The sequence below is a fragment of the Macrobrachium nipponense genome, chromosome 9, assembly GCF_015104395.2.
Source record: "Macrobrachium nipponense isolate FS-2020 chromosome 9, ASM1510439v2, whole genome shotgun sequence".
NCBI classification, from domain to species: Eukaryota; Metazoa; Arthropoda; class Malacostraca; order Decapoda; family Palaemonidae; genus Macrobrachium; species Macrobrachium nipponense.
Genome location: NC_061110.1, coordinates 94391135 through 94397339, shown reverse-complemented (window position 1 = coordinate 94397339; position 6205 = coordinate 94391135).

Sequence of the window (6205 nt, the reverse complement as noted above, 5' to 3'; positions counted from 1 at the left end):
AACTGGAAATAACAAGGATGGCACGAACAGAATTATATAACCATATTCAGAATAATGTATCACATGAATTTACGGCAACGAAATCGGTTAATAATGAGGTCACAAAGATGGAGAAAATGCCAGAAAATTGTAGTTAGTCGTTAGATTTTTCCTGACAATTTCATGACTAGTATATGTTAATGCCTTACTGTCAACGATAACGAGAATATTATCGCCAAATTCAAAAATACCACCTTCCAAACTTGAAGGAGCTTCGAAATTTCGAATAAAGATAATGATAATAAACAATAATATTGAATCCAGAGCGTTTCTGTCATAAAGAAAACGACTAAATTTTATGCATAAGAAAAGGCACATACGATTTTTCTTCCATTTATAATATAATTATAGCTCTTAATCAATTTCACCCTCTAAGTCTTAACAGTATTTCGAGAGCGCGAACCAACACAAATATTCACTACCAATCCCATTAAAACCTTTTCCCAAATAGCCACATTTATTCCTAATATAAGGTCCACCTCATGATAGCTGACAAATCATCGAAATGCAATTTCTGAAATTTTCCAGCGAAAATATTTCACTTATTTTTCTATTAGCCAAAATGACTTTCTATTTCTGAACCAAGACCATGTACATTTTTAAAAAACGTAATCGTTCATTCGGATCGTTCATTCGGATCACGGTCTACAATTCTACACATAATTTATAACGTCCGTTCGATACGTTCCTTCAAGGAATCGACCGATTCCCGTAGCTCAAAATGAACTCGAAGCAGATGAGTCTTTCTGTTTCAAAAGACATATATATATATTTTTTAATCTCTCACTCAGTATATATATATATATATATATATATATATATATATATATATATATATATATATATATATATATATATTTTTTGTCTGGTTTTTATACTCACCTACCGAGAGGCATTAAATTTATCTTCTCGTCTTTTCTACTGTTTTTCTCATCTTTACCTTTACGGAACTAAAAAAGAATTAACTGATCGTTCTTGATTGTATCTCTTCTTTATGAAAAATCTTTGGAAAACTTCCTTTGCTCCCTTTATGTTTTCCAATACCCATTATAATTCAATAAGGGGCCGTCAACATTTTTCTTGATATTAATTTATTCTTAAAAGATGGGGCCGTCAACATTTCTCATAACGCGTGAATTTTTTCTTTCATCTCAAAAAAAAAAGAAAAGAATGTACACTGCTAAATATATGAATTGACTAAATGCTGGAAGTCTCCACGCCAACAAAATACGATTCGACTTGCATACAATCCTTCCTTTACCCTCAAATCTGGATGCAATAAAAAGAAAAGAAGCTTACATCAGTAATATTCTGTCATATGTTATATTGCATCATCAGCAAAAGGTGAGGTTCAACAATACCAGCACGTGGATTTTGACCGGGAGTCGATTAGTTGAAACTGTTCGCAGTCAGAATAATCTAGAAATGATCTCGGTCTATGCACCAGCCGTTTTACGGCTTCGTTAAAGCCAGCAAGCAGTCCTGAGCATTAATATTCACACAAATTCGACGCCGTGAATCATTTTCTGATAATACCCGTGATGAACTTCCCGACGGATGCCGAGCGTCAAACGATGCACAAATAAAATTCTTGGCGTTGGTTACCGTAAGGTATTAATATTAAAACCATATTAGGAGGCCACACCAACAACAACGCACACCTCTCCGCTCGAAAAATAAATCGAAACAATTGAGGACGATATTTACGGAATTAATGTGTAAGTGTAGAAAGTCTTCTCTAGTAAAGCCATTCACAAGTGGAGATCAGTATCTCACTTAAACAATTTGGCTTCAATTATCTTGCAGTTGCCTTAATGGTTAACATTAGGTTGTGGGGAGGGGGAAGCAGGGGTGTTTTGCAGCATGTAATTATCTTTGCCTGCTAACGACTTCTAAATATACAAACATATATGCATTTATGCATGTGTGTATGTATAATGGATCGGATACATAATATATATATGTATATAATATAATATAAATAATATTATATATATATATAATATATATATATAAAACGATCCACTATACTTTGAGAATAATTTCTACCAAACTGGGATTAAAAATAGGTGCATACACCACAGCCAAGATTCGCTCCTAGACCATATCTTCAAACAGTGAGTTATTTTCGTCCAGGTTTCCAATACTTTGAAGAAAATGAGCGTTCGGATTTTCAAACACTACCAAGACTGATAAACAAATACGCAAAACCTACTTGAAGGGGGTATTGTTGATGGGGAACTATTTCTAAGCACTCCTTGATTATTTTATCCGTTCCCTTCTGCGAGAACGCTCATCGCCTGTTTCATTTAACTGGTAAAAAAAACACGATATAGAAGCTTAGTGTACCACTGCGTGCGATTTAGCAGAACTTTCTATTCCACGAGAGACTATCCCGTCTCTTTTAGGCCAAAGTAGAAAATGGATTTCCCCTCGAACTTCATTGGCCTGAATCAAAAATAGCTTTTGGAAAAGGAACAGTTTCTTTCTCTCTCGAGTGAATTATGCACTGATGAGGAAGTTCTTTTCTTCCTCCACGTTAAAAGTATTCGAATGGAATTTTAAGATTAGACTTGAAGTTGTGTGTTTCAGGTCAGAAGGATTAAATTCTAGCTAGACGACTGGTGCTGCTCAGTAAGAGAAAGTGACGCAACACTCACTGTTTTTTCTTTCCCCTTCTGACCAAATCTTTTTATTTATTTTAAAAAGTTTTTACCAAATAAATTTACAAAAGATTACACCAAATCTCGAACCGCATACATTTATATCTAGAAAACATTGCTTTCAGAAAATACACTGCTTTCAATCTTACAAAAATTCTTTTTTAAATACTTCACAAACTTTTCTTTTAAATGTTTTTTATTTATTTTATTTGGTTCTTTGCACCCTCCTCCTCATCATCCACTATGCCACCCCAACCCCCTCTTAACCACTCCTCCCCAGTTTATTTAATTCTAACTGGATCGCGTTTTTTTTTTTTTTTTTTTTTTTTTACCGAGCACTAAACGAATTTGGAAATTAGAAAAGTTATGGACGAGGCAATAAACCAAATTCGACGTTAATGGCTGTGAAAGCAGTAACAGTAACTGATTTTTTTTTTCTGAAACATCAGTTTAGAGTTATGTACATGTCATGCAATATAAAAATCAAATTTTAATGTTTCATGATATAAACAAATGTAATCTTATTTATACTTCGAAATTATACATTTAGACGAGAAGAAAAACAATTAACTAATAAACTTTAAAAACATCAATTTGATTGGTATTTTGATACATTTTACGAAGTAACATTAACAAAAATGAAGATGGAAATGAAAATCTCAAAATATATTGGACCTTCATAAACCTTCCTACTGCAAAATCTGAAAGACTTTTCACTAAACGATAATATCTGCGACACAACAGCTAAGCCATGACTTTATAACTAGAAATTCAGTATTCCATGCGATATGAAAAGCTGTAACACACAGGCCTAAAAACTATACAAAAAGCGATCCTGCAGACCAACATTTTTCCAAGCGATAAGACAGGAAATTAATGGACGTGCAGAAAGAGGGCAGACTGCAGTCTCGTTTTTATAGCGTTTCAAGTCCCATGTATTACATTTCAGTTTCTATGTAATACCCAGTTTATCATTGTAATTCATCGTTAAACTACTGCGTCGCAAATATTATGTTATTCAATGAGAAAAGCGTAATCTCTGATACTTGGTCGAGAACCGCTTCATGGGAACTCGTCACACCAAACTATAGTAGATTCACATCAACCGTGTATTTGATGTCTAGGCCAGTCCCTTACGACGCTCCTGATTGGCTGTTCATAAGCCAATCACATATCTGGAAACTCTCAGTCTCTCTCGAGAGTTCACATGGGTATGATCTGTGTTCCACCTCTCCTGAGGAATACGTCCTTCAGGGGAGGTGGAACATACATACTGCCTATGTGAACTCTCGAGAGAGACTGAGAGTTCCCACCCCTGTGATTGGCTTATCGACAGCCAATCAGGAGCGTCGTAAGGGACTGGCCTAGACATCAAATGCACGGTTGATGTGAATTTACTATAGTTCTTAGAGCGTCTTACCCCGTCCTAAAAAAATTGTAAAACGGGTTTGGGTCCGGGTAGAACGTGTAAAAATAGGCCACAATGACCCGTTTTACCCCGAACACAAGCCATTTTACGATTTTTTTTTAGGACGGGGTAAGACGTTCTAGGAACTAGTTTGATGTGACGCGGACTGTACTGACAATAGACGCCCCACCGCACCACATCGTAACACGCCCCAAATAGGATCGAAGTACGGGAAGTACGGGAGTTCCGTTCGTAGCACGTCCTTCTCGTTTTCAGTACGTTGTCACTCCGTCTAATTACAGGACGGGATGGACGGCAAAAAATCTTGACCAGGCTCAAAGTTCTGGAGCACCCTTCCCGTCCTGGCCCATCCATGAAGTTCGTAAACAGGTCGTAAAAGGTTGCTACAACGTCCACTCCGTTCGAACACAGTTTGAGTTCGTTTGGCAACAATGTTCGGTACGTAGTGAGAACGAGCTCGGTGTGACGGGGATATAAACAGACACAAAAACTGTCATTAACACTTACCATAAAACTGTTCAGTTTCTATAGAAAATTGAATCTCTATCTGTAAGTCAAAACTCAGTGACAGAGTGTCGTGTAGACAAAGAGAGGTTGCCATTAACACTTACCGTGAAGCTTTAATCTTGATTCGAGCAGATGAAAGCCGCGTCGAAAATAACAGTCTACACTGACACCATTAAAGTAAAGTCAACCCATTAAATGTGGAAGACTCTTCTTGACATTATATTCGCCCATGCTTTTCATCCTCTAAACTCTACAGCCTTGACTCCAAACACAAGCATAAGCATGAGCTTTATTACCTTAAATTACGTCATTTGCCAGTAAGATGCGGAAGCAATTGCTAGTGTTGCAAGTGACAGGCGCCTGGGCATTGCTTGTTCACTACATGAATTACCGCAATGTTGCATGTCCATTGAGTCATCACAATAACAGAACTATATAACATTTTCTAGACCAAGAGCAACTCTTTGTGTATAAGATGTATTAATCAAAACTTAACCAATAAAAAAAGAAAGAAAAAAAACGGGAAAGATATATAACGATGCTAGACAAAATAAGTTATGTTCAGTGTAAAACAAAAACAAAAAATGGTGGTTAACGACATTGCTTTTAATTTAATATCTGTTCTTGAGGAACTTCGAAATGCCGCAGACAGGCCCTATATTACGACTCAGGATCCCTCATGATTTTACCAGTACGAAAGTCAGAGAGAGAGAGAGAGAGAGAGAGAGAGAGAGAGAGAGAGAGAGAGAGAGAGAGAGAGAATCTTTTTCTAGCAGTCTTTACCAACATACTGGTACCCTCAGGACGGAATAATACATTGGTGATGGTGAAAAATACACTGACCTGACCACTATGAGGACAGTAAATCTTAATTTGCGCAGTTCGTGAATTTCATTAATTTCATACGCGACCATATTTTCCCCGTCAAGTGCAACGGGGGAGCACTAACCCTTGATAAATAGTCCCCCTGGTGCGAGAATAATATTGAATTATCATACCATCGGCTATAACTTTGGGAAACGTAGCTAGAACACTCCTTTTCTTATAAATAGAAACTTCATAATTATAAATAAACAAGCAGTTTTGTCATGAAAATTGCCGTCGTATTTTATACATACGTATCCGAGATGATTGAAAGTATCTCTGAACAACGCTATTAATCTTCTCGAAATATAAATAAAAAAGTTTCTTAGAAAGATTGATATCATTATAAAGAAAGCCTCCATATCCAGGATAATAGCAACACGTAACTGTTCCTCTTCATAAATAATCTACAATACCTGTTAAATAAATAGGATAACTTATCTCTATTCCGCATAGTATTACACCCACATTTCCATCCACATTCAAGAATAATGTATCTTCTGATTATGTGTATGATTTTTTTTCTGTAATGAAGTTTTTGGCAACATACGTCTTACGCTGACACAACATAAGTTTTTCATTGTATCGAATACTTTGATAATACCTATCTTATTTTGTCACGTGATACCTATTTTCAGTTAATTGGAGCATATCGTAAACTGTAATGACATGCTTCGACGATGATCATGTACGAATAATATGG